General features: G+C 35.8%; 1 protein-coding gene and 2 long non-coding RNA genes across 5 annotated transcripts in view; 2 read left to right on the top strand and 1 right to left on the bottom strand.

Moving 5' to 3' along the window:
* Window positions 1-13441, top strand: part of LOC149086724 (uncharacterized) — a 28095-nt gene extending 14654 nt beyond the window's left edge. Inside the window, exons 4-5 of the long non-coding RNA XR_016192512.1 lie at window positions 3543-3646; window positions 12792-13441. This is a non-coding gene — a long non-coding RNA (uncharacterized LOC149086724). The remainder of the gene's footprint in view (window positions 1-3542; window positions 3647-12791) is intronic.
* The window catches only part of LOC149086722 (homeotic protein antennapedia-like), a 187231-nt gene that overhangs the window by 112617 nt on the left and 49115 nt on the right, over window positions 1-25499 (bottom strand). Inside the window, exons 2-3 of one of the 3 annotated variants that reach the window (XM_089231076.1) lie at window positions 3833-3908; window positions 1824-2014 (exon numbers count right to left, since the gene is read on the bottom strand). The gene's annotated coding sequence lies outside the window, so the exon portion shown is untranslated. Of the gene's footprint in view, window positions 1-1605; window positions 1799-1823; window positions 2015-3832; window positions 3936-25499 lie in introns of those variants that run through there. The other 2 variants (XM_089231077.1, XM_089231074.1) reach the window with 2 other exon arrangements.
* Window positions 13692-25499, top strand: part of LOC149086723 (uncharacterized) — a 40172-nt gene continuing 28364 nt past the window's right edge. The window contains exon 1 of the long non-coding RNA XR_016192564.1: window positions 13692-15401. This is a non-coding gene — a long non-coding RNA (uncharacterized LOC149086723). The remainder of the gene's footprint in view (window positions 15402-25499) is intronic.

Here is a 25499-nt window from a genome sequence, read left to right as displayed (position 1 = left end):
GGAGGAAAAAAAAAAGATTTAAAAGCATCGTCATTTTTTCCCATTGATAATCCCTATTTACAGAAAAATTTAAAAACCATTTAATCAGATCCGTCTTCCACACATGTATGAAAAATATTCTAAGATATCCCAAAAATAATTATTAATAGAAATTAAATACCATTTAATAATATGTATACTGGTATATAATACCAAATCAGATACGTTTGAGAACACTGCTTAGATTGAAAATAATTTCAAATTAACTCTTTTCAAATAGCAAATATAAATTGGTATGTAAAAATTATGTGAATTTTTTTTTTTCAATTTTGTGTTTACTATTAAGCTATTACAATCTTGATTTTTTAAGGACTCAATTTTTGAAAAATAAGGATTTTTTGAATAATACAAATTATAGAAGAAAGGAAATCAAATTTTAATAGATTAATAGGCCTACTCTGAGTGCTAAAGGAGTTTTTCTCCTATAAATACACAATAGAAATTTTTATGACGAATGCTAGATAAACTTCACAATCATTCAGAAATTAATATCAACAAAATGTTAGAAGATAAGTTAAGACAGTGGTTCTGAAACTTTTTCCACCAGTGGCTCCTTAGAATATAGTTCAGTATATATATTTTCACTTATAAAAGAACCACTTCGAAGCAAAAATTAGGCAAACAAATCATGATCTCCAGCTCGTCGCGACACTCGTAGGAACCGCGACACACACTTTGAGAAACACTGAGTTAAAATGGTCTGGCCTATAATAATTAATTTGCGATTTAGGAAATGCTTATAAACTCGGAAAAAAAAAGAAGACTGCATAGCACTATTGAAAGACACGAATATATAAAAAAAATATTTCAGAGACCTAAAACAAATGTAATCTTCGTCAAAAATGCAATGACGAAATCATTACTTTTCTAATGCATGGAGCATTAGAAATGAGCAAATCACATTAAGAAAATAAATTAATAATGCTTTGCGTGAAAGTAACAATGCCAAAGAAAATAAATTAACAATGCTGTTTTTTCAAAAGGCGTTCACTATATAAACTTGTAATTTAATTAGAATGAATTATCATTTAAGCCTACTGAATTTTTATGAATTATTTCTTATTGTTCACAAATGTTTTGTACTATTCAAAAATATGTTTTTTTATTGCTGAAAAGGTCCATTAAATTCTGCATTGAATCAGAATTTTCAGTAGATACAGGCTATCTAATTCTCATCAATAAGTAGGCTATATTTTTGGAATTTCGTTAAATTTAATTATCATCAAAAACTTATAATTTTTGATTAAGCGTTTCTTGGAATTTCATACCAATCCAAAAGACTGGGAAAATTGAAAAAAAAAATATATTTAACTTGTTCAAAAATCAGTTTGCAAGTAATATCATTTTAGGAAAAATAAAGTCAAATTTTATATATTTTTTTCAAACATTGTGGAAAAACCCCCAAATACATTTTATAAATGAAATAATTTTTGTTCCCCTTCATTCTTTTTTTTTTTAATTTGTCTAAAGTTTATTTTATTCATTTCTTTAGAATGCCGTGTAAAATTTCAAGTCCATCAAAACATAACATTCGCAATAGAAAAGAAAAAGAACCACAAACAGTACCTATTTCACTTCCTGGAAAAACTTCGGACCAGAAAACAGGGATTCTCCACTTACGATCCGCAGACACATAAACAAGAATACAATACTTGCAAGAGACAGTTATTGCCCATCTACATCACTTCAGGCTAAAAGATGTAATGCTAGTGGAAAAACTAGTAAATAAATATGAAAAAAAAAAAAAAATCTTGAAGAGAGAAGAGAGAGAGAGCCATATTTACCTCTGCATCCACATCAGAGGGGGGCCGGGCCATAAACCAAAAGGGGGCTGTCACATAACTAACCAATCAAAAGTCAGGAGGGCGGTCCCATAACTCAGGGAGGATGGCGAAGTGACAACAATATCAATTGCTCTAGGGATTCACAGGCTCTTTTCTCCATGAAATGATGATGATGATTGCTATTCTTTTCCCTACGAAAGGGGAAAAAGAACTTTTGCAGTTTAAATCATATCATTCATGATTGTCAAGTCACAAAAACAATGTTTTTCTTTCTGAAAATAATAATAATATAATCACTTTTATATCACAAATAAAATCTGAAAAGGAAAGAATAATCAGTCTGAAACAATCAATAAATTATTACCTAAATTATATACTTGGATCTTCTTTTTTTTTCAATTATAGAAACACATTTGTTTTAGAAAGTTTTCAACTGGAGATATTTTTAATTCAAAAAAATGTAAATGATTATCATAATGTTATCGCTAATATTAATACTACTTTTAACCGAATATGCACCTCGCACATATTCCTCTTGAGGAATTTCTAACGAATCGGTACATGTCGGAACATGTGTGAGCGTATGTATATGCATAGCCCTTACGTATTCATGTTGTTAGAGTTGTGCTTGTTTCGTGTTCCTTGATAGTGTTCCGTATTTCCCAGTAAATATGGAAAATGTGCTTGAATTTTCATAATATGTAAGCATCGTGTTGAAGTCTGCCTGTACCCTGCGGACTGGTTCGCATTCACGCCACTAATATCACAGGCAGATTTTCATAATTTGAATATTGAATCAAATTTACCTGTTAATAATAGACCAGCGTGTTTCAGGATAAAATGCAATAAAAAAAATTGGTACCTACTTGTAATAAATATTGCAATAAATTATCGAAAAGGAAGGGAAAATATTATGATGGTGATTAAAAGGATGTTTCTTTCCCAGGGTGAGGTTCACGATTGAACTTTATTAGTTGAGTCAAACTTTTACGCCAATTTATTTATGCGTACATTTTACTAATTATAGATACATAATTTAATAGAATTATCAGTTTAAAACATTCTAATTGACATAGGTACCTAACTACTGTAGTTATATCGATCCTTCATTCTAAATTAATAAAAAATAGAATGGAAAATTATCTGAATTAATTCAATGAAAAATTACTTGGATAAATCCGATGAGAATGAATTATACACAGTAGGTTATGTATATTATACTGTACTTATATACAGGGTGTTCCCCTTGTCTCATTTTACTGGCGAACCGTTAAGCCTAGACACATACTGCTAATTAGATAAAGTATTCCAACAACATGTGTAAAATTCAGATACGTCATTTATGTTGCAAGGAGTTGTGTGTTTATTGAAATATAAAAATGAACTGTTTATAGGGCACCCTCTCTCCAAAAACCCAATTAGAAAGTTGTTGTCTTGTCTCTCCTCAGGCCAATAAAAGAGATTCCATATTCTTATTCTTCCATATTTTTCCATATTCCACATTCATAAGTGAAATTATTCGCTAAATTCAGAAATCGGAGGAAAGTTGGGAAAGAACGGCCTCTAAACCAACGGAGGATATTTCTTTCCCCCTAATTTGTGGTAATGGAATTTTTAAATTCTATTCCAGAATGTATATATACATATTTCTTTCCACAGATATTTTAACTGTAAGCTACTCATGATGTGATTTGATTTTTTTTTTTTTTTTTTTTTCAGTCAAATAATAACAGACTAATTATTATGAACATGAGGTTTCAACATGAATGAAAGACTCGCTAGACTTTGTTACGTACACTATATGCTCTGGGAAAACATGTAAGGTATGTGTGAGATTACCATTATTCTCTGTTAATTATTGTTTTGTTAATCATAGCATTATTTTCATCATTACTGATTTTTTTTTTAGAATTAAACGGTCATTTCAATGTTGAATTAGTAAGCCTCAATTAACATATTTGTGTAAGTAGTATAAGTATTGTTGTTAAAGTAGCATAATAATTACTCACCTGGAGGTGACAGAAAAATTTCCATAAAATTGAATTTCTTTCCCCACGTCTCTGCATTTATTCATGGTGGTATTAGCTATATCAGGAAAATAATGTCAATAAAAATTAAATAATTAAGCCAAACGATGAATAAATCTTTAACTCTAATGAATTTGAACCTATCTTCGTAGCAGAACCTAAATCTGAATGAGTCCTTCGCAATAGCATGGGGCATATATATCAGTAATTTATTTCAATTCAAACTATTGACTGAATAACCCTCCTCTTCCTACTATACATGGAAATGAAATTAAGATTTCATGTAGCACAGTATACATTTGCATACGACGTACACCTGCATAGTTCTATAAGCGGATAAGCGTCCGCATGCACAGCAAACATTCCGAGGTTTTATGATTTTCATCCCCCCACCCTTTAGTCCTTGTTGGAATCTCTCATCAAAGATAGCGAGCGTTTCCACTTGTGAAAGACGGGTGCCACCAAGACGAGAGACAAGCTTATGACTACGGAAAAAAAGTCTCTACATTGAGTGGTTCACTCAACATTATCTTCATATAGCATTGCGTAACATAGAAGAAAAGCTATACGATATTCGTTTTTTAACTGTTGGTTGAGCTGTCAAGTCCTTGCAGGGCTGTTACAAAGATTTTTTTTGCGGGGGAGGGGGGGGGGGGTGAAGCAAACATGATTTTGCCGTCCCCCACTACTGTAAAATTCGATGATGAGTTTAAGAAGATGTTTTTATTCCCGGTCGATTTTTTTTTTTTCATTAGACCCGATCATACACACGGATAATTAGAGATAAATGGGAATCTCTGACTGCCCGGTTTACCTTATGTCAGGGCTCGATAGTGGACAGCGGCCAGGCGTTTGAAAAACACTGGCCAAAGCGATTCTACCAACTTGTGCAGCGAGATATTTTACGGATGAAATTACATTTTGATGGTGTGTTATTAGAACGGTTATTTTAAACCGCACTTTTTTGTCGTATTAAAAGTGTGCATTTTCTAATTCGGGCCAATGTATCAGCCAGGGGTGATACGAGGGGTATTTGAAATTTTATACCCACAACTGCCCAAAAAATATAAAATTCAGGAATTCCTCAATTATTCAAACTCTTTCCCACTATTCTCTCTCTCCGAGCTTTGCGTCTTAAAAGGCACTAAATTTTGTGCCAAGAAACATGATACGCTGGGAATAAACCTACTCATAGAATCAAAAGTAAGATTTATTTTTCAAATGCTTAAGAGAGAGAGAGACTCTATTTGAGAAATCGTGTTTAAGTAAGACTACAAGTTGGCATCAAGTGGATAGAAAAGTCACGAACTAGTAGTAGGCTAGTGATGAAGGAAATAAATGGAATAACGCCCCTTCAACGCCCTATTCACGCTAAGGGGGGGGGAGGCATAGTGGAATCACTATGAAGACTCAATTTCCTCTGTGCAGTTGAAGTTAAAATGCTCAAAAAATTCCACTTTCCCATACATCAAGAATCGATTGAATGACTTAAATCTTGCGTCTCAGAATGTTGATTTTTTTTTCAAATAATATTAATTTTTTATCACGAAATTAATAATTTTTTAGTCATTTCCTCCGTAACGCACTTCTTATATAAGACATTTCTTTTCTTTTCTAAAATATTTTATCTTCCAGCTCCTCCATCAAAGTTGAAATTTAAATCACTTTATTACGCTAGATTGGGATTGCGTACGAGTCCCTATCAGTCACGTCACATAAAGGGAAAAAAACCATTCTCAATGAAAGAATAGGTGTACAGTTTCATCAAGAGGATGACGTACCTTTACCATGAAACACTGTATTCGCGATCATTCTTTAAACATTACAATATTATGCGAATTTTAGTTTTGAAGTATAGGTTCATTTTGCATACATTAACTTCTATGAAATATCTTTTTGATTTTTATAATTTATGATATATCAATGCGTTAATAAGCTATAACTTAATTTCACATTCGCAAGTCCTATTCATATGAATGAACTTGCATCATCATCATCTACAGTGGATTCCACTTAGAACGTTTTCCCCCTTAGCACGATTAATAGCTGTGGTCTCAACTTTTACTAATGCTCATTAAGATTTTCCGTTTAAAACGTTTTCCCGCTTACATTTTTTATGACGGTTTTTTGAAAAACGTTATAAGCGGGATCCACCTTAAGCCAGTGGTACTCGATTTGTACCAATGCACAAAATTTGGTGGGAGAAAATCGTATATATATATATATATATATAACTACTTTCAGAATTCAATAGAACTACCAGTAGTATCCACGCAAGTAGGAAGTTGACAAGAATCTGTCTTGGTGGATAATTCTACCATTGATATCCCTGTGAATGTGAATGATAATTTTCATACAAATTTTGTTGTCTATAAATATGCTCAGAAATAAATTTGACAAGCAGATAGAATAACTAAAATAGAATCGAAAAATCATTCTCCTAGATATGTAAAGGGGGCCTTGGTTGAGTGCACATGGCTCTTACAAGGGTGGGACTGACAAGGTTCCAGCCCGAGGGACCGGGACTAGTCTCATCGTATATTTTTTTTATTTTTCACGATATAAATTCACCATAGAAGGCATCTCCCCCCCCCCCGCAAAGTCTGCCCTGGGGGGCTCGTGGGGCTACAAGAAGAAAATATGGTCCATTGGTAAGAATAGTTGAAAAACATTTATGTCTTCTTTCTTTAAATAATTACTGTATTCGCCCAATTTCAAGCTGGTTGATTGATAAAAAAAGCTCGTAAATTTGGTAATTTCACCATAACGCGTAAAAAGTGAATTTGACATATATATATATATATTTATTTATTTATTTATTTATTTATTTATTTATTTAGAGAAGACATTAGAAAAACGAAACACAAAACAAAAAGACAACAAGACAATTACGAAAACAAATACTATTCGACCCAAAGGGGATGATTTTTCAATGGGCCATAAAGAGTAACTTATAAGATTTATAGCAACATCCAAGTATATAAGAATAAACAGTAATGGATTTATAATCAATTTAGCAATTTGAATTTCTAAACAGCATTTTTCACAAATGGAATTTGAATGAAAAACGGCTCAATTTTTTTTAAATTTCTCAACATATCAGAACATTCCTTGTTCCGAATCCAATATATTGATATACTTCGTCGATTTTCACATCCTGCCAAGGCTAAGCGCAATGTGATGAAGATACAGAGCCGGGGAGAGTTCTTCAATTTCAGAGACATGTTCGCATTTGTCCCTTTCTATCTTTTTCATAAAAGATATCCATATATTCCCGACTAGATTCTTTAGAGAGAAAAAAAAAAAGCCTAACTTGGCATCCACTTCAACACGCAGCTGGATACTCCTCTCGGTCACCGATTATACCATTGTATTTTTCATACGTTATATATCTCTTTCTCTACCACAACATCAATGAAAAAGGTTCCTCAAAGAATTCCGGTCCGTGGCGCGAAAAACTCCGTAAATACATTATTTAAAAGCCAGACATGAAAAGGTAGGCTCCCTTAAAATGTCTGAAGTTTCCTCGTGGAACATTAGAATTATACTTTTAAATCTCTTCCCCCCTCCCCACTTATATATTTTATTGCTTCTATTGTACATTGAAACATCTAAGTCGGTATTGGTTCTGGTTGCGTTACTCGATATCCCGAGCAGTGCCGGTTTCAAGAAAAGCAAGAATGGGGGGGGGGGGACCTTTTAAAAGTAGTATTATGCACCACTTGAGTCAACAAAATAATTGTGGCCAGCCAGTGGACCCACTAAACAGTTTTCCATGAAAAAAAAAAAAAAAAAAAAAAACATCTGCTTTTGTGAGAATTTTTCTTATGACCCGAAATCTCTCACCGTTTCTTTGCTTGGATGATTCTCAGTCTTGAAGAAAGAAACTTATACATGTGTGCGTGGTTCCCGGTATCAACGTATGCTGGAATACGTGTGAAAGGAATAATATTCTTGTTCAATATCTTACTACTTTACTCAATGGCCATTCGTTATGATGTGTTAACCTCTGCGAGAAGTTAGTCTTTTCTAGAGCGATTGCTATGGTATTGAGAGGGTTTATAATATCGAGTTCTCGCTCGATATTTCAATTAAAAATTTGGTTGATCTGAAGTGTAAAATGATCTGTCATTTCCTACTTTTGCGCTGCAAATTATGATAAATGATGATTGATTGAAATTCACATTGTCATATTGTGGGTGATGTGAAAAGCTCTGGAACTTCCGGTACATCATATAAAAAAATTTCATTATAAGCGCGAAAATGGTAGATTGAGAAATTTTACACCATTGGATAAAGATATGAAAAAAAGTGGACTCACTTCAAACCCGGCCGTGCGCTAGTCCGGCCCGTTCAGTAATACAGTGTTTTTAGGCGGGTCTTCTTCGAGCTCCATAGAATAGGAAACCTGTCACCGTGTGTCTGTGCTCAGAAGCTCATATTAATTAAATGGGGTTTCACAAATATATGCATTATATCTTCCAGTAATCCGACATACCCCGGTTTGATATGTGCCGGATTGGTCGCAATAGACTACTGTATTTCTAGTATTTTTTGACGCAAATTCAAGGTAAATCATGTTTCGATTTTTTCTTATACAGATAGAGATCATTTATCAATTCCTTGATTATTCTGAATTAGGATATTCCTCCTTAATTGAGGATATCTTGACCTTGAAATCGATGTTTCCATAAGTTTCCATAATTAATTAGGCGATAATGACTGATATAAGCATAAACAGCGGTGATTTTTCTAACTGATGTGCCACGACATTCTGAGACAGGGGTCTTCAACACATGTCCCGTCAAACTGTTGTGAGCAGTATAACTTGCTGGCCTGTGGGTCCCATTAAAATGCCAAATGTGGCTCGGAATGTGTCAACAGTTGAAGTCACCCGCTGTAAAGTGACGTGAAGATCTGGACCAGATTTCTTCATACGCATTTGCCCAAGGCCTCATAATTTGAAGAGGTCCGTATTTATACGATACTATCTGTTGTCTGCTTCGGTCAGTCTCCCCCCCCCCCATCGTTCATGTAGAATATAACCCCCCTCATTGCATAGGCGGAGATCATGGTCCCCACAAGGGGTGGGCTGACGAGGCGCCAGGCCTGGGGCCAGGAGGATTTTAATCATCCCCCTTTGATGCTGGGGGGGGAGGGGTTACATTATAAAAGTTTCAATAAAGTTCTTTTATAAAACTTGAAAAATGCAACCACACAATAAGCGTATCGGTTACATCCGAGCAAATACAACCAATAGACTTAGTGGTTGTTTTCTCAAGTTTTGTAGAAGATCTATTATCAAACAGACAAATTATCAAACTTTATAGTGTAATTCCAGCCAAAAAAAAAAAAAAAAAGGAGTATAAAGGAGATCAGTGACAGTTACATAAAACCCCATATATGCAATTCCCGAACAGTGGATCCCAGTTATAACGTTTTAAAAAAACCATCATGAAAAAACATTGTTAACGACAAAATACTTTAAACGGAAAAATATTAATCAGAATTGTTGTTGTTATCACGAAACTGAAAAAGTCGTACTAAGCGGGAAAACATTCTAAGTAGGAACGTTATAAACAAGATCGACAATCAAAGCCCGGCCTGGGTTCGAGTCCCGGCGGAGACTTGATGACTTTTCTTTCCGAGTTCACCTCAGCATGATATCCGGAAAATAACTATTTCCTTGATATCTCGGGCTGAGAAAAAAGCCATCTATCTCACTCTAAAATCGACAATACTAGTGAATTGCATCTGTGGCGACAGGCTGCGATCTAAAAACGTTTTCTTCATCCATGCTTTTAGAAACGTAACACAAAATATTCCCTCGAGGAAAAAATTCACACTTCTCAACGGGTACGGAATAATTTAGATACTTAACTCGTCTAAAAAGTTTACGTGGATATAAATGCGTTTCATGTAATAATACTGTATAAAATACGCGCACATCTCTCACAAATTTATTTTTAAAAATCGATCAACCACCTTTTAAAAATTTGACATGGATAACTGGTCGGGAAATCAAACACTGTATCAACAACAGCAGAAGCTGGAAAATTCCGTTGAGATTTCTCATTGTAACCATGTTTTGTGGAACCCCCCAAGTGAAAAAAAAAAACCCAGAGCACAAGGGACAGAACAGCCATTATATTCCCTTTACTGTATTATATACATAGGCAAGCTATTTCATTCTCCGCTTTCCCTAGACTTTTTTTTTTGCCCCTCCAGTTAACACTAGAATTAGCAGCAGTTCGGCTTTTCATCAGACGTATAGTCAGTCTCCTTCCTCGCCCGGGGCTTTTTTAAATAGCCATCAGGAAAAGGTTCTCTAAAGAAGACATCTCCGACTGTTACGTGATTTATACGACACACATACCGCCTTAAAAAAAAGGGATGAAGGGTAGGGAGAATGCTACCTGGAAAAAAAAGAGAAGAAAATAGTACACATATATAATAGAACACAGGGTATTGAAGGGGGCCCTGTGGATAAGGGCCAAGCGAAAGTCAAACGCATGTTAATACCTGATACTAGGAACAAAACCTATAATAAAACTCTCATCCATGGAAAGAACCAGTTCTCGCAATTATCCTCTCGGGCAATTTCTTTTTTACTTTCCCTTTTTTTTTAAGGAAAAGGGTAATAAAAAATAGATGATAGATCTATTTATATATAGGAACGAAAAGAAGTCAATATATGAATGATTTATTTCCCACAATAAGGTGTTTACGCCACTGCCTCACTTTAAAAGGCTTCATTCACCCACAAGTCTATGTTGAAATCCCAGCTACGGCTTGTATTAAATTTCTGAAAGCTGCAGTTATGATGTCCAAGATCCCCACAACATTCTTGGGCTCTCTCCTAGGTCAATATTGTGTGCAATCTTACCGGGCAGAAATTTTATCGAGTTCTTGTATTGATATTGGAGTAAATTTATACTGTTAAAAAATATTCAAAAAATCAGGGGTCATGCACAGGATCGACCTTGGGAAGGGCAACTGGGTGAGGTGGGGAGGTTTAGTATTTCACCTTCAAAAACATTTTGGATTTAAAAACATTGATTAAGAAAGCAAAAAAAAATATTTTCTTTATATATTTTGAAAATTTCACGAAGATATATACAAATATTTTTAATTTTTGATTGTCTTGGACAAAGGAGCGCCCAATCCCTATACAACCCCTCCCTCGTCCGCCTCTGTCAAAAAGCCAGGTCTAGAGACCACTGCCACCCTCCTGTATGTAGCTTCTCTGGCATAATTTTTAATATTTGTTGGTATATACAGGTTTCACAGCTAACAGGGTGTATGGTATTTTACTGGCGAACCGTTGATCCGAGAGGCACATAACGTGTAGTAAGTACTCAGATACAAGGGGTTGTATAGTTATTTAAAAAACCGTGGCTTTTTATGCAGTCCCCGTGTGCCCGAAATCCGGTTAGAAAATTGTTGCGCTGTCTCTTCTGATGCCAACCAAAACAATTCCATGTTTCCAAGTGCAATATTCACTGATATATTCTAATTCGAAAAACGGCGGAAATTTGGGGGAACAGGCAGCGTTAAATGCGGGTAAAACAGTTTTGCCGCATTTAACACTGTTCTTTCCTTAATTTCCTCAGTTTTTCGAATTAAAATATATATCAGTGAATATTGCACTTAGAAACATGGAATTTTTTTGGTTGACATCAGAAGAGACTTTCTAATCAGGTTTTTGGGTACACGGGGACTGTATAAAAAGCCTTTTGTTTAAAAAATAAATATACACCTCCTTATAAATGATTACTTACTACACGTTATTAGGATGCTAATTGGAAATATGCCTCTAGGATCAACGCTTCGCCAGCAAAATGTCCTATACCCTGTTGCCTATATGTGTTTACTTACGCGCCTAAATATTGGTATGCGTGGATTGTGCTTCTGTGCAATAATCAGCAATCATATTTAAACATGGTATCGATGGATTATTTTAATTTTGTGTGTCACACACACACGCACACACAGTCACAAGACATGCCATACAAGTAAGCAGCATCTGCTGGAAAAGGGATGGATTTAAATTTATGCATAAATGTAATTTTCAATTTATGAAGTTCAAACTCTATATGTTGAAAACAGTATCCATGTAGCGAGGAGGGACATTTTCTAAAACATATACTGCTACAGTATTTAAACTGAAACGATGTTCTTTGTTTTGTTTTACAAACACAAAATTTCAATAACAATATTTATATTTTCTGATCACTTCTAATAATTTTTCATTAAACTTTTCGTAAATGTCAATATAGGATTGAACTTTTATGGTTTGAATTATTTTGACAGAAATCAAAAATATGATACGTTTCATGGTATGTTAATGCAGACTTTCGCTAATCCGACACGTATAATACCGGGGTGGGCTGGATTACTAAAATCACCGGATAACTGGAAGTTGATTGGAAAAGCTCATTTAAATAATATAAACTGCAGCCAGAACATGCAGTGACATGTTTTTCACTTCTATGACGCAAATAAAATGCCCCTAAAAACGCCGGATAATTGAGCTAATTGGATAATCTACTGCATTTAAGAATTAATTTTACAAACTCTTTTACTATAAGTGAAATCTATTCGGACAAAAGAAATTGTTCTGCGATTATGTAAACTCTATCATGATTTATAATTGCTCATAATCAAGTTGGTTGGTCGTCTTTTTGAATCACTGTTTTTTATTTTTATATCTGATTAGTGATTTTTCAGAGAAGCATGAGACTACACTGTCTTTATGGCGGCTTTATTTTTTATCCGATTTATAGTAAATTCATTTTTTTTTATTTTCTTAATTAATATCTAGTTAAATTTGCTTGAGTAAGTGAATTCAATAAAAACGTGAGTGTTTTTGCGTTTTCTTACGGTTGTATTTTATTATGATTTATAATAAATTCTTATAATTTTTCGAATTCTTTTTCAGTTTAATTACGCTGATGATGTCTCCAAAGATGATGTCCCCAACGGTGATTATAAACACGCGAATTCAGAAAAACAAGATGAAAGTCTATGGCAACTGTTCTACAAACGAGAAAAAGTGAAACGAATTCAACTCAAACTCTTTTTGAGGATGACAATTCAATTAAAAGTGTTATTATAATGTGAAAATTATTTACACGATATTTTCAAATTACAAATTATGTATAAACATACCTTATACTGTATTCCTCATTCTTTCGCGAAACACTCAGTTTTTCTTCCATTAGTATTTGATTTCTTGCGATATATTCATCGTTTGGTGTCCCATAATGCAAAAGCCTAGGTAAATTTTGCCCTCATGCTATACAATATAGTATTATTTTTCTATTACATGCATATACGCAAGGCTGGACAATTCCCAGGCGTAAGGACGACTAAAAAATTGTATTGGTGCCCAAAATTTAATTCGTGTAGTTACTAAATTGCAGGCTGAGAGCAGCACAAAATGCTTTGAATTAATAGCAGCATATCTGCTAATATGTAAAAGGGTCACTATGTCCTGAAAAAGTCAAAAGAAACATTATTTTGGAAATTTTTGTTCGGGTAAAAAAAATTTTGGCACCTTAAAAAATTATTCTGGAGCCTAGATTTTTTTTTTTTTTTGCGATTTGTCCAGTTCTTCATATAAGCACACATAAACCTACATAATTATTTGTTTAAATTTTTTTCGAATATTCGTAAATTATTGTCTCTTTTTTTCTCATCAACACATTTACTTGAAACAAATTAACATGGTATTTTTACAGACTCAAATCTTTTATTATAACAAAAATGTTTGCGAGGAACATAAAAAATACTATGAGTAACAATTTTACTAATTGATTCGATAGCAATAATTTTAATTTCATGATCCCGAATCACCAACAAAAAATGTTTTTATCAGCTTACTGTTCACGTTGTCAATGTTAAATCAGTTGCAAAGCATTCAAAACAAATGGGAATGTAAAACGTGTTTAATTTCAAAACACAACTTAGTGTGATGATACAGTCGGATGTCTTTGAGTTTGTATAGGATAAGAGGACAACCGAATAAACTTTTCCTATTCCAGTCCCGTTTCTATACATCAATATAAGAATAAGCGGATAAACCTAATGAAATTCTTGTTTTAATTCGAAAACCAAATAAATAAAGCTGCTAAAGTAGGCACCGAATTTTTCTGTTATTCCTCCTGTTGGTCTGTGTGCCCAACACGTAGTAAAGTTCTGTATGTAATCTACGAGATAAAAGCAAAATTTGAAGGAATAATTTCGTAATGCAGTATATGCTGAACATATTCGATGAGAAAATTTTGCAACATATTTTATAACTGGATAAATGATGAAACTCAAGAGGATATTGGGATTTCAGTCCAAATGCTATCCTCTTAGAGCAGAGGTTCTTGACCGTTTCACGGCCCTTTTTGTCGATGACAGGAAACCCCCTGCGCCAATAAGATGAAGGGCACGGTCGATTTACAGAAAATATTCTGCAAATATAAAGATGTAAAAACAATAAGTTAATTTTATTCTCTAAGCTCACTGAAACCTTCCCCCCCCCCCAGAAACCTCTCTAAGGGCCCTAAAGCGGTCCCCCGTGGACTCTTGATTAAACGCCACTGACTTGGAGCGAGCTTCTTTCAGCATTTCACGTATTCATACAACCTGGACTGAATTTGAATAATATCTCAATAATTTCAAACTCCTATTAAGCTAGTAATCAAACTGCAAGCAAACAAATAATGTAATACTTGTATGACGTGTCACCCAATCTAGACTTACCCCTCCTCTTCCCAGGAATAGTCATACATGCCGATATACAGTGTAATGATTTACACATTATATTGCATGGCAATGATGACTTTTTTTCTCTTTTCGGGGAAAGGAATAAACGAGAGATAAGAGCGAGAGAAACAGGTTGTAGGATAGAAGCAAGTCTGACAAATTTGATTGCCGTCTCCATCTTTTAGCCTTTCTTCTTTGCTCCTTCAACAGCTTTGCCAATAGATAAGTCCTTGTAATTCCCTTCACTTTGAAAAACGCCATCATTGTCAACCCCTCCATAAAACGGACACTCAGAAAACCATAAACAGGAGGTTACCCCTTGTTTATGATACCTTCTTCTTCTTAAGGTTTTTTCTTTCTTTCTTATCCCAGTTCTCCTCTTCACTTTTTCTTTTTTATCTTTTATTCTTCTTTACGCAACTCTCATAAAACGGCTGTAATTCCGGAAGACATTTCTCCCTGGAGGCATTTCTTTTTTTTTTCTAAAGCAGCTCTCGAAAATTCACAACAAGAGACGACATCTATTGCTTGTCCAAAGATACTTTTCCTTGACTCCTCAAATAAACATTCTTTCATATGAAGAGCTCCTGAGCTCTTTACGTGTTTACTATATATAAAGCGTATTTCGATAAGTTTTCCCCACTTTAAACAAACAGAATACGTTTTAAATTTAACCAAACAAAAAAATATTTACAATTTAAGTATTCGAAACCCGATTTTATTCGTGAAGTGTAGCGTTCGATTCGAGCGAGCATCGAGTAAAATTACGTCATTGAGGATTACGTAATTTCAAGTAAGTGTCTTTCTTCTCTCGCTAATGATGTAGAAAATTGTTTTTTTGAAAACCAGTTTCATATAATATCACAGTCAATTCATAATGTCTTTTGTACATGTATACGTAGAATTTACACCACTTAATTCACCAATTGATACTTTTTTCCAACTTTTAATTTTTAAAATATACGAATCGGTTATTGAAATAAAAATTGAATCGTCATTTGACCAACATTCGATACGCCTACATTTTTAGGGACAATTAATGCCATTTAATGAGTTTCAAACAAATTCATTTGATAATTATATAAAATATTTACCGGAAAGTTCTTTACGTAATGTATTTTTACAAAGTTTATGCAATTAGTTATGAAAAATGATTTTTTTTCTCCATGAAATGAATAAATTTGGATTATCAAAAATGCAAAACAAATGTTATTAGCTTATTACATTCTTGCACAGTTGCTCTCCTTGTGTGCACACTTGCAGTTCTTTTTCTCGTACGAAGTTAGAGTTTCAGCTTTTACAACGAAACCTCACTACAACAACACTCGATACAACGATATTTTCTCAAATCTTGCTCGAAAATGACTACAGTCACTCAACTTATTAAACTACTGCCTCTCGGTATAATGATAATCCCTATACAGTGAAATTTTGTCGTGGTTCACAGAGTATCGTTATATCCAGATTTTACTGTATACTATTCATTTGAATAGTTTGGTAAATAAATATGTATGTATCCATATTTTCTTATTTTGACGACATTGACAAGTCTTATTTGACGAGTCATAATAATACAGGTTAGTGTGAATTCTGAAATTAAATAAAATATCGCCCCACACTAAAAAATATTTGATATTACTTAATACACCATATTTAATTTCGAATTCGTAATCCATTAGTAGGTATACAGTATTTGCGAGAAAAATATAGTTACCGATATTGAACAGTGTTATTCACATTTCAAAGTTGAAATATTTATAGTTCAAAATTTTAAATATTTTTTTACTTGAATTTTCACAATGGGTTCAGCTTTCCTTTATTTCCGTAAGAGAGATTCTGCTATATGTACATATGAACAAGGGAAGAAAGATCGAAACATTGTATTTCGCTGTATTTGAGCTACATCGAAGTTCTTCTGGCAAATAATATCAATTAAAAGTGATGTGAAAATTTCACAAAATAAAATATAATCATTTAGAGGTGTAGAAAATTTCCGAAATACTACTTTTATGCTACACATATGTATTTGATTTGAATTTGTTCGCAATAGATACTCATACTTCTCAGTAACAATTTTGCAATCATGATAATATATGAGTACATTGATTACAATCTACAGGCTCGATTGAGATTTAAAGATGGGTTTACGACTATTAAACTATTTTTTCCCTTAGCTACACGCGCTCATCTATGTATTTAATATATTTATTTATTTATGTCTCGAATTATTTAATATGATCGAGAACTTTCTTCTTTTTTAACCTATTTTTTCTGATTTTCATGTATAATATTAGCGTAGTGCAGGACTGGACAAATACCATGCGCCAGGTCACCACAGCGACTAAAAAATTGGTATTGGCACCTGAAATTTGTGTAGTTACTAAATTGCTGGCTGAGAGCAACACAAAACGTTTCGAATTTATAACAGCGTAGTATCGGAAAACATGAAAGAGGGTCACTCTGCCCTGAAAAAGACTAAAACATTATTTTGGACCTTTTCCTCCGGCTAAAAAGTTTTTTGGCGTCTAAAAATTTTTTCTGGTGAACAGATTTTTTGTGATTTGCCATGCCCTGGGCTAGTGTAATTGCTTTTCACGAGTGGAAATAAAACTGGGGGAAAAATGGAAATTGTGTGTGCGAAAACGTTTCTCTCTTCACACTTCCCAATAAAAGTTCATTCATAGTTCACAAGTTCTCGAATGCCTCAGATGCGGGTAATAAGATGAATTGCGGATGCGGTTTTATTTTTCAAGCATTCAAATATTCAACACCTATATTTTAAGCGATATACGAGCACAGTTGATTTAATTCAAATCTTTTGAAGTGTGTCACGTAATTTATGACACTGTTCCTTCCCCACCAGTCGCTAACAGTCCCCCTGGACGAGAGAGATTCATTAGTAACTTAGTTTTATTTTTCCTAATTTAATGTTCTAATATTTTATTGTTGCATATCGTTAGTTCGTTTGGGGTGCGTAAGGATTTACTAAATCCCCATTTATTGCCATTAGGGCTGGGAATCGATTAAAACTTTTGACTGGTCAACCAAAATTTTTTAATTTTAAAAACATGCTGTTCAAATTCGATTAATCGAATTTTATGTAGCAAAATGTAGGCGGTGAAGCCCGGTTGGCTGCATGCCCAAAGACGGCCCTGGTTTTATAGGTGGTTTTGTTGGATTCTGTATAGTCACTAATATAAAAGCTTTATTTCTTCACACCTTAATGTTTCTTCTCAGCTCTCTGCAGCCCTCCAAACCACCTGTCATGGTCCCCTTGAAGTATCCCAGTACCACTAGGGGGGGGGCACATGACCCCCCCTGTTGAGAACCACTGCATTAGAAAAGCCCCTAACTATAGGTTTCTTATAAATTTCAATTTTTAACATACATTTTTTTATTGTTTCATCTGCTATTGTTTCAAGTTTATATTGGTTGATATGTACAGTATTTACAGTTATTTTCCGAGTTCCTTAATTCGATTTAAGCGGGGCAAATATTTTAAAACTTAAACTTTAATCGGCCAATAAGAGACGAACAATAGATGATAGGATGATGAGAAATATGACATAATGTAGAATTATACAAGGATGACGTCACTCTTCGCTACTATACGGAGGCCCTTTAACAACTGGCCGCTGCGAAGATATATTTTGGAAAGAGAGAGAAAGTTCAAATACCCCTGCGGGGAATCGAACCAACGTTCCCCGACTCTCCGGGTGAACGCCCTAGACCACTAGACTACAGTGGCACCGAATCTCTCAATCTTTCCTTGTATAAGTCGCCATCCGGTGGCAGCGTCAGCAGTTGTGAGCTTGGCCTGAGTCTGGTCCGGCCGTCCATGTACGGTCCCTCTCAGTGTACACGAGCTCCAAAGAAAGATTGAGAGATGCGGTGCCTCTGTAATCTAGTGGTCTAGGGCGTTCACCAGGAGAGTGGGGGGACGTGGGTTCGATTCAGCGCAGGGGCAGTTGAATTTTCTCTCTTTCCAAAATATGTCTTCGCAGCGGCCAGTTGTTAAAGGGCCTTCGTAATGTAGAATTATTTTTGATTTAAATAAGAGGAAAAGAAAGACATTGATGATGCATGAGATTCTACATATACAAGGGAACTACCCTGACCTATGTGAATTAGAAACGTGTACCGCAATAATTGACAGATTCTGCTTGTTGGCTGATTTCACAATGAGTGCTGCGCAATTTTTTTTACTGGGGTTTTAAAATTAAAGTAATATTTAGTATATCAGTGACACGCCAATAGTGATCCCAAAGACGAAGGAGATGTAGATCAAAAATAATTGTAATATTGATCTGGCGCTCTATATAACTTAGTCATGGTCATAATCAGGATTTTATTATCATAAAAAATTATTTTTTATTAATCAGAAATTTTTTTCTTTTTTGTTCATGAAAGCACTTGATGTTTTTGTTTTTCTCCCCGAAGGTGTGAGATTCCAAACTTGATTTACAAAAAAAAAAAATCCTTTAATCGGCCTTAATTTTTAAATTTTTCCAAATCACCTGTTTTTATAGAATAATAAAATTTTATATTTTTGTTTTAAATTTTAATGTTGTTTCTGCGGACACGGGCAATTAATAGAAACATACAGCGAATTTTTTTTTTTCACGCAAATTTTGATGGATATGTCTCAACTACTAAAGCATCAGAAGGGAAAATATAAGGAAACAGAAATTATAAAATTCAATCTAAATTCAGCCGGTGAAAGGTTAAGCTTAAGAAGGATAAGCATTAAGGAGAACTTTGGTTCCAGAGTATTTTATATCCGAATAAGAGTGGGGTAAAGTCTATCCGATTAAGTGAGGCTGACTGAATATATTTTCTGTATTTTTGTTTTTTGAACAGCATACTTCTCACGATAGGCTTTCTTTTCATGTAGGAAAAATCATTAGGGGTTCACGCTATCCAAAGGTTGATAACCACTTATCTATATGAAGGCGTTCTTTATAATAATAGAATCTTATATTTTTATTTCTCACACAAGCTCAGATGTAATAAAAGTTTTGCTCTCCGACTGGTGGAATGAAATTGTGAGCGAGGGGGCATTTCTCTTCCAATTGAATTAAATGTAAGAACACAATCTCGATCCATGTAACATCTCGAAAGAGAGAGGGAGGAAAAAGATAAGCCGTGTGTTGATTTAAAAAAACGGCAACAGCAAAAAAGCCTTTTTTGAAATCTCGGTATGTCTATAGCCAGCTGCGACAAAAGCCGAAATCTCACGCGATATAACACACAATACAAGACACCATACATAGCTCCACATAGGTAGGTATATAGATGGATGGATGGATGACGAGAGTTTTGTAGGATGTGGGAGTGAAATGAAAAAGAAAAGGAAAAAAAAAAACTTAATTGTGGCGATAAATTGTGGATCGTATTATATCCGGATCACCTAATATCCCATCTAATGGCATCGCACTGTTCAGCACCTGCGTTCTTCCACGGGTATCGATGAACAAAATCGAAAAAGAGGTGTGTAGGAGAAATACCATTACTCTGCCGATACTGTGTGTAAGCATGGATTCGATACCTGATAACGATACAGGCCGGGGACAAATCGATATCTTCCCCTACCCCTTACCGTTCCTGTACATATATCTATCCCCATACCTTCCGAGCTTTCAAATACTACCATGTCTGTAATGGGTTTTCCCTGGAACACTAGAGTATATTAGATATCCTTGGGATGGATGTCTCATCCACGGAAAGGGGGATCTCCAACAAAATTACATGCAGTAACGAGACAGGAATCGAACCAGTGCAGTTTTAACGCATGAACCCGCCCGGGGGGCTCAAGAGGACCGCGGGCCTTACAAAAATTAGAACGGGTTGAAAATTTTCGGAACTTGCTAGGTAGGGCCCTCAGAAAAGGCCCGCTGGCCCACGATGCTATAAAGAAAGCCCCGACTCGAACACCGTTATCATGTGTGGTGTGTGCTATGATTATATGAATGTTCTAAAGCAGTGTTTCTCAATCTAAGGCCATTTGCCCCCCCCCCCCCAGCGGTCCTCAAATACCCTGGGGGGGGGGCAGTGCCGTGACTAGATGCTTGGTCAGCCGGGACAAGCACCCATTCTGGCAACCCCTAGTAATGTTGCAAGAGAGTTAGGTCAAAGGTTGAAATTCGTGCCTCCTCTGGTCTGGGGCACCAGACCCATCTGCTCGAATTCCAGCACTTAGCACCGCCCCCCCCCCCCGTAGCACTTGGGCCACTTGAAAAATTTTTGCTCATTCGAAATTTACTCAAAAAAATCAATAAGTATAAACGGTCTCACTCCTAAATGAAGGGCAAGGACCTAAAAGGACAGAGAGAAGAAAATATCGTCCAGAAAGGATGGGCGGGGGGGGGGGGGGCAAGAACGAGAAAGGTTACAACGCTGCTCTAAAAACAATGGTGTTCGCCGGTGTGTCGAAAAATGACAGCCAACAATAGCTATTTTGGTGTGCCACAAAATTTCCGAAATTACTACACGTCACCCACAAGATTGAAAAAGCTAAAAAAACCATTCCTCTAGACCAGAAGTTCTCAACGTTTTTTTACTCGCGGAGCCCTTTTTGGTAAAAAAAATTCTATGGCGGAGCCCCGTAGGCCAATTTTTTAATTATTCATCAAAGTTGCTGATTTATTTTTATTATTTAAAAATACTTATAATTATTTTTTTAAATGTTAATGGTTATTTTTTATTTTTCTCGAGCGGCCGCGGAGCCCCTGGAGAGTGCAAAAGGAGCCCCAAGGGCTCCGCGGAGCACCGGTTGAGAACAGCTGCTCTAGACAGTCTAGAGCAGGGATTCTCAAACGATGTGCCGCGGCATCCTATAGTGCTTTGAGGTGGGGCTGTGAGACATTTTAGAAATAAAATTGTAGTGAAATTTTCGACAGTTGTGCATTTATAATTAAGTTTAGATAGATATTATAATTATATTGTTAAGGAACCATCAACAGAAAATTTTGGGAATTCCTGCTTTAAAGAATTCACAGTTTGAGTTCCCAATAGCAATGGCCAACTCGTATATGTCTAGCAATGATGAATAATTATAGATGCCAGAGGGCGGAGGCATATCCAGAGTTGAATGGGCATGAGAGTATCCCCCACGTGGAACAGGAAAAAATATGAATATTTCTCAAATGTAAATTCAGTATTCCGTCGCAACACCAATGTGAAACTTGACAGCTTTTGATACTGAGGAACTCCAGAAAAAATTTCTGGGAAGAACCAGTTTGAACCCGTTTTCTAAAAAATTCAGCAATGCAGAAGGCTCCCAAAACTCAGTAGCGTACGCAGGATTTTCTGAAGGGGGGGGGGGGGGTGATCAACATTTTTTTTTCTGGTTCTGTTTTTTCGGGCGCAGCTGCATTTTTGCACTTCTCTCGTCTGGGTCACAAGACCTTCCTGCAGCCACCTTCCTAATTGCAGCTCTAATAATCGTTATATAGGTGCGGCATTATCATCACGCAACGCCAAATTTATCCTGTTTTGACATCTTTTCTTCGGCTTCAAAAAATTACAACTGATTAGTTAATTAATCAAAATAAGTTTCTGCCCCTGTAAATCAGTTTACCGTATTGTACTTTCAAATACTACACAGAAAGTAGCAATACTGACAGCTTCATAAACACTTTCGGTGATGGGAGAGATTTTGAAATACCGATGGTATCGGATGTTACGGAGGAACAAAAAACATGTGACAAGTTCAAAAATATATTGAACCAGTAAAAATACCCGGTGCTTCCCGGATTTTCTTTAATTGCTGGGACGATTAAAAAAGTGACAAACCATTATAAAAGAATAAACTGTTATACATAATTGGCAGCATTAAAGAAGAGGCAAACCAATGTAAAGCCCCGTGCATGTCTCAAACGCAGTGTTAGGGAACCACAACAACCGAAGTAAACATTCCGTAAGTGACTGTTAGGGGCCAAGGAACTATTGTTGTCGGGCGGTTTTTCGGCCCATTTCGGGTATTTGCCCAGCTCCGACGAACTTTTAAAGTAGCCTATCGTTCAATCCGGACCTAGACAACTAGACTACAAAGACAACGAATACCTAGACTAGTAGTCTAGGACTCTAGGGCGTTCACCCGGAAAGTGAAAGGACGTGAATTCGATTCCCCGCAGGGATAGTTGAATTTTCTCTCTTTCCAAAATATATATTCTCATCAGCCAGCTGTTAAAAACCTTCGTGTGGATAGCGAAGAGTGACATCCTCCTCCGATAAGTCGGCATCTGGTGGCATTGTCAGCAATTGTAAGCTTTGGCCTGAGTTAAGTCCTACCGTCCATGTAGTCTCGTTCAGTGCACACGAGCTCCTGGGAAAGATTGAGGTATTCGTTGCCTCTGCAGTCTAAGTGGTCTAGGGCATTGGTTCGATTCTCCGCAGGGGCAGTTGAACGTTTACTCTTTCTAAAATATTTCTTCGCATCAGCCAGACCTTCGCATGTTTACTTTGGTTACCATGGTCCTCAAACAATGCGTTTCAGGCATGTATATTCCTCTAAAATGGTTCGCCTCTTTTTTGATGCTGCCAGCGTTATATATGCATAACAGTTTATTCCTTTAAAATGGTTTGTCACTTTTTCAATCCTTCCAGTAATTGAAGAAAACCCGGGATTTGCCGGGTATTATTGCTAGTTTACATATAAGATGCAATTTTTAGCGGAGAACTTGCATTCAATATACATTAGCAGTAAAAATTTGTGTCGCTTCAAAAATATCTTTGTTGTTCCCAAACTTTTTTGTCCCAGTGCCCCCTTCATCAAAAATGTTTTTCTCCTATAGCCTCCCAACGCAATCTAACCCATAGGATCCTATGTTATACTCGTAATACTCGTAGCTTCTTTCTTCCCCCCCCCCCCGGAACTTTCCATCGCCCCTGAGGGGGCGTTAACGCCCACGTTGGGAATCGCTGTTGTAATTGGTTCAACATTACAGGCAATTCCACACAAGATTTGGAAAAAAATATCATTGTAAAGAGATTTGTCGTTTTATTGAGTATTTTAATGAATTATTGAGTATATCGTTGTAGCCAGGTTGAAATACATACATTATATTTTTGACTGAATCAAAAATTCCCATTGTTCGAAGTTATGTAAATAATAAAACTTTCACGTTAAAACTCGTAATCTAAGCACTTATCTACATTCTCATAACACAGATTTCAAACAAGATTATATTTTCTATGGAAGAAGACATTGCGTTCCAATACACTCAGTCTGTGACGGTAGCTTCATTTTTTAAAATCTGGAAAAAATTCTGGAATTTCAGTAGTCATTCGGATCAGGATAAATCAAAGACAAATGAAAGCTATTGTACGCATGATTCATTTTCAGTTTCTATATTTTATTTATATATAATAACCACAAGTAATAGTAGAACAAATCCCGTCGGCACTATCTCAATTTTATGCCGACCCCTTAAACCCGAAGACCGGGTTAAGAGATACACGAGGTTTCGTACATCATTTAGACGTCTAATCGCAGTGCCACCGGGCCCGTGTGAGAAAAACGTGCGGGTGCATCCACGGTACTATACTACTGCTATATTCTATGTGTGTGGGGCATCGGAGGAAAAGCTACAGCCCTTGCTGATCCGGCTTCAAACCTTAATCTTTTTTCCCCTCGAAGATTTATAAGAGTGCGGGAGCCCTTGATATACTGCTACTACACGAGGCAAAGGAATAAGAAAAGATAGCAGCGCTGTCGGATTCATTCGAAATGCGGGAACGAACAGTAGCCACTTCTTTCCTGGAAGAACAAAAAAAAACAAAAACCCCTACCCTAGAAATGCACGAAATATAAGCAAATATATATATAAGATTGCTATTTTTATTGTTGTTCACTCTTTCCACACAGTCGTTTCTGTATTGCTAAAATAAACAATACATTTATAAAGTTCAACCCTATCACGACATCCAAAATCTACACGCGTCTTCACATTAAAGATGGAAGAGGTGTTTCTGTTGTTGTCTCTTCTTTTTCTTTTTTTTTTGTATTTATACCATGCAATACTACTGAAATCGTCTTGTTGCAGTTCTTTTTTCTTTCTTTTTTACAGTAAATTATTTTTAATATGGACTAGCAAGAATACCCGGTGCTGCCCTGGGTTTTCTGTATATATTGGGAAAATTCAAAAGTGACAAACTATTGTAAAGGCACATACATGTCTGAAATGCATTACCATGGTAATTAAAGTAAACATTCCGAAAGTCATTGTTGTGGCCCAGGAACCATTGTTGCCTTACGGTTTTTCGCCCATTTCGGACATTTGCCCTGCCCTGACGAACTTTCAAAGTAGCCTGTCGTTCAATCCCGGTACTGTTGGTATATATGCCCCAATACCCGGCATTGTCCGGGATTTCTTGAATTACTGGCAGCATCAAAGATGCGACAAACCATTGTAAAGGCATATGCATGTCTGAAACGCATTAGGGAATCACGGTAACCAAAGTAAACATTCCGAAAGTTATTGTTGGGGCCGAGAAACCATTGTCGCCCGACGGTTTTTCGGGCATTTGCCCTGTTCTGACGAACTTTTAAGGTAGCCTATGATTCAATCCCAGTCATGTTTGGCATATATGCAAAATTTGGCGACGATCGGTCTAAAGTTGTAGATTTGTATAAACAACAAATATACATACGTACAATACATATTTACACATTTATGTATAAGATGAGACAATAATTGAATGGAAATTTTTGAAGATATCGGAATTTTTTTGGGTCATGGAATCGTCATGATGTGAAAATCGAGCAAATGATACTGACATGGAGTGACTCGGGTGTACCTATAAATAACTTGGGGGGGGGGGGGGGGTTTAGGGTCATTCAAGTATTACGTCAGCATCGAGGGGGCGTTTCGGATTTGCTGACCTTTGA

This window comes from Pholcus phalangioides, unplaced genomic scaffold, assembly GCF_987345545.1.
Source record: "Pholcus phalangioides strain wild (caught in Gottingen) unplaced genomic scaffold, Ppha-v1.0 ptg000004l_1, whole genome shotgun sequence".
NCBI lineage: Eukaryota > Metazoa > Arthropoda > Arachnida > Araneae > Pholcidae > Pholcus > Pholcus phalangioides.
The sequence above is the reverse complement of the archived record's forward strand: the minus strand, read 5'-3'. Positions and strand labels throughout refer to the sequence as shown.